This window comes from Penaeus japonicus, unplaced genomic scaffold, assembly GCF_977035675.1.
Source record: "Penaeus japonicus unplaced genomic scaffold, GWHDUDI00000001_assembly GWHDUDI00000009, whole genome shotgun sequence".
Taxonomy (NCBI): Eukaryota; Metazoa; Arthropoda; class Malacostraca; order Decapoda; family Penaeidae; genus Penaeus; species Penaeus japonicus.
Genome location: NW_028234411.1, coordinates 29,139,563 through 29,144,562, shown reverse-complemented (window position 1 = coordinate 29,144,562; position 5,000 = coordinate 29,139,563).

Sequence of the window (5,000 nt, the reverse complement as noted above, 5' to 3'; positions counted from 1 at the left end):
TATTGATAACTAATAGTCTTTGTCCTTATTGTCATGAATACGATTATTTTTGTTATCAATATGATTATTTTTATCACTACTAATATTAGTAATAGTAGCATCATTATAAATATCCCTGTTATCATCATAATTATCATAACAGTTCCTATAAGTTATCATAATCATTGTCACCATTGTCAGTATTATCACCCTGTAATTCTATTGCCATGCAAATCCTTATTACCATTTTTTAGTGAAATTATATCATTATTGTTATCAGTATTTATCATTATTATCTTCATTATCAGTAGTAAGGTAGCTATATTGGTAGTAAAAGTAGCAGTAATTATAGTAATAGAAGTATTAGTAATAGTAGTAGTAGTCCCATTGTTATTGTTATTATTAGTATTATTATCATTATCACCATTGTTATCATTATCATTATCATCCTTACTAACATTATCATTACTATTATTACCATTATCATCATTATTCTTATTGTTTATTATTATTACCATTATTATCCTTATTGTTATCATAATTATAATCATGGTTTTCCTTGGTATTATCATCATCATTATCATTATCATTATTACTATCATTATTACCCTTTTTCTTATCATTATTACTATCATTATTACCATTTTTCTCATCATTATCATTATTACCATTATAATGATCACCACTATAATCATTATTATCATCATTATCCTTATTATCATTATTATCGTTATTATAATCAGTAGTAGTACTATTATTACTAATATTGTTGTCATCATTACTATCTGTAGTAGTAGTATTATCATCATTATTACTTTCATCACTATTCTTATTATCATTACCAGTATCACTATCCGTAATATCATCGTTATCATTAAAACTACATTAACATAATCATTATCATTGTTGTTGTCATTTTTTGCTTATTACGTTCATCATTAACATCATGTTGACGTCCTTATTTTTACCAATGTTATTATCAGTATCATCATTAATGTTAATATCGGTATGAGAATTGCTGTTATCAATTTTCTTATCATAATCATCATTATTATTATTGTCATTATTATTAGCATCATTATCATCGTTATTATCGTTATTATGTTTCTGATTATCATTAGTTGTAGTATTAGTTATCACTATCATAATCATTATTATTATCATTATCATTGATATTGTTGTTGTTATTTCTATTACTATTTTATTACTAGTATCATTATTATCATCCATGTTCTTATCCTGATCCTTTGAGCAGTGTCCTCGTAACCAATGCTTTTTATCATAATCATTATCATTGCTGTTATTATATATTCGCTTATCACATTCATTATGAACAGTATAGAAATGATGATGCTATTTATCATTGTTGATACTGTTAATGTTTCATTCCTATCAGAATTACCATTAACCTTCACATCAGTACTAGTATTATTATCATTATTCTCATCATAATTATGATCTTCATCATTTGTATCACTAATATTGAAGTGTACTGAACACTTCACGAGTAACCAATGAGCGCCCATGGGCTGACCAGTCCCATAAAAGAATATTGCATTCTCGCCTTTGTGCCAAATCTTTCAGCTGATTGATCCAAGGCAAAGAATTGCAACGGTGATCAGCGTTTGTGTGTGGAAAAGGCGGAACTCTGCCATAGGTGGTCTTTCATATTTAGTATACTTTATAAAATAATATTTTGTGTGAAACTGACGATGTGCATCATCTTGTGAGTTTTGTTTAAGCATGGAACTTTTCCTCCCACTAATACCCGAGAGGAGTATCTTCTAAGATATAAACATTCCAGAACTAATTGCTGCGCTTAGGAGCAATTAAATAAAGATTATACCATCAGCACGCATCAGTTTAAAATTGTATTTTCTGCCCTGAAGATATTTAAGACTGACTGAATTACAAATAAAAATGAGCAAGAACATCATCTAAACAAAACGAGATGCCCTGCAACCTCCCCTCCCTTCTCCCCCTAAAAAATCAAATTTTCTTACAACCGTCTTCCATGAATTAAATCTCCTGCAATGTTGATCAACAAATATGGATTAACAAACTTTTTTTTCTTGAAGAAACTTCGCCTGTAACAAGAATAGCACAAGTGTGTAGCAGGGTCATGTAACCTCGCAATAAAATGCACAATTACCAGGCAGATCGCAGTCAAAAACACCCCAGCCTCACCCGACAGCAATGCACTCGCTACACTGATGAGCTGTTGATACTGCAATCAGATGCGCGCCTACATGGTGCTTGCTATACTAGGCCCGGTGCTGATTTCAGATTATTTTCGAGAGCTGTTGAATGAGTTTATCTTAATTTCTTTTTCTTTCTTTCTTTTTTTTTTGGACGGTTAGAGATTTCTAGTTATTGGTGAGAGGTGTTTGTTGAATGAGTTCTGTTTTTTTATGGGTGAGAGCTGAATGAAGTTCGGTCATTAAAACGCGCTTGGGATAACGAGCCTAAAACTTCCTGGGTACAAAATCGGATGGCTCGTAAAGGGAAATTCTGTTTGGCATTTGAGAACTATCTCTGAAAAAAAAATGGAACGAGATTCGATATCAAAGAAAAAAAAGAAAAGCTTTTCGTCTCCCACATGAATATATACTCTCGACTACAAAAAAAAAAAAAAAAAAAAAAAAACGAATGAATCTAGAGTAATGAGTAAACTAGCACAAATCACTAAGACGAAGACAGCGTTCAATCGTCTTCCAAAGATACACAACTATGAAAGTCTGTAGCAGCGCCCTCAAACAGCAAGAAACAAAGCAAGAACGCAAACTTATGAGCGCTCACGTGCAGGCCGTGAAGCCGAATAAACAATGAGAGACAAATTGTTACTCAAATTTAGGCCAAACTTTTGCGTTTCTTTATTTATGTCGTCCTGAGCTCAAGACTTCTAAGGTTTTCATTTCAATTCCTCTCTTCTCTTCAGGTATTTCATTAGTAAAGATTAATGGTATGTTCTTCATGGAGTTGGCACTGCCATTTTTACATCTGTTATCAATAAGAGATTTAAAATAATCATACAATCCTTTTTTTTTCATAATTACCTTTGTATAATTCAGTAAAATATCATTTTATCTATTTTTCATACTTCAAAACAATTCGAATACCGATTTATATATATATTTTTGAAAACCATTTATGATGACAAATATCTGTGTTAATTAGATGTGCTCACGCCTGCCTTTACTTGATGCTGCTACACTTTGGAAAGTGTGTCATGTAGGTTATCTGTTTATGCAGACTTGAGGAAATCTTTTCAACTGTGAGATAAAAAGATAATGACAATTATTGTGATGATTATAAAAATGATGGTAGCATTAGTGATACCAGTGATGATCGTGACAAATGTAACGATGATCATTAACATGATTATCCTATCATCACACTCTGTATTATCCTTGGTTTTGATAACATCATTGGTATCTTATCATTATGTTACCATTATAGTTTGATAACTATTTTAGTCGTTTTCATTATAATTTCATCCGTATTATTGTTCCTATATCAGTATCATTACCATTATTATCATAATCATCTTGATCATCATCATCATTTTCATTATAACAACTATTATCATTATTTTAACTTCTACTTGTTATTATTATCATTGACATTGTTATTATTACTATTTTATCATTGTTACTGTGATTATCAATATCATTATCGTTATCACTATTATCATTATTATTATTATCGTTATAACCAATATCATTATCATCATAACCAATATCATTATCATTACTTTTATAATTATCATTATTATTATTGTCATCATTATTATTATCATTATTGCTATCAATACTTTAACTTTCATCATTATTACCATTATCAATAACATTTTAACTATCATCACCATTATCATCGTTATCATTGTCATCATCATTATAGTCATCAAAATCATGATAATGATAATAATCATAATGATAAGAACTGCAAGAGGAACAAAAACATCAATAATATAAATATTTTCGGAGAGATATATGTTTTACACATTATGTTTTAGATCATGCTTATTTAAATGATTACGTTTTAAAGGCTTATTATGATATCCATCGAGGAACAAACTAATTAGTTTTAATATATGCCAGCAGCTACAAACCCTTGTTGTTTGAAAAGCATATCTAGCTTTCAGGTTCACTATTTTCGTTACGTTTATCTAAATCATTTTGAAAACTCCCAAAAAGATAAAGAAAGAGACATTTTTTTCCAAGATTGTTAAACAATTCTGCTTGAGAAGTAATGTCTACACATTTTTTTTTTCTTTTTTTTCAAGAACTCTGATATTGCTATATCTTTTGTGAGCTATAACTATCATTTTCAAAAATATGAAAACATGCAAGGCGTACATTACATGCAACATTTTATATGAAAAAAAAACTATGATTACCTTTTCCAATACTGAAAAATGCATATGTTTGAAAAAAAAAAGTTGAAATATAAATATATTTTATAACATTGAACTGGTATGATTTGTGGAAGGAAGTAAAATGCGACAATCAGCCTGGAAAAATATAATATACTGAAATACTGATGCTGTGATAACAACTGAAAGACATACAATATATATCTTTTCTTAAATGTGAGAGTATACAAGAAACTGACTGGAATTGAGAGAGAGAGAGAGAAGAAGAAGAAGAAGAAGAAGAGAGAAAAAGAGAGATTGTGTGAGACAAGCTGAAAGATACACAGACAGAGACGGAGACAGACAAACGCGGAGGCAGAGACAAGGAAAGATAGAGACAGAGATAAAGAGACAGGTAGATAAAGAGACAGAGACAAAAACATAGACAGAGACAGAGACAGACACTTAGACAGAGATAGAGAAAGAGACAGAGACGAAAACAGAGACAGATACAGAGACAGAAACAGGGACAGAGACGGAGACAGAGACAGAAACAGAAACAGAAACAGAAACAGAGACGGAGACAGAGAGAAACAGAGATAGGAACTGAGATAGAGACAGACACATAAACAGAAACAGAGACAGAAACAGAGACAGAGACGGAGGC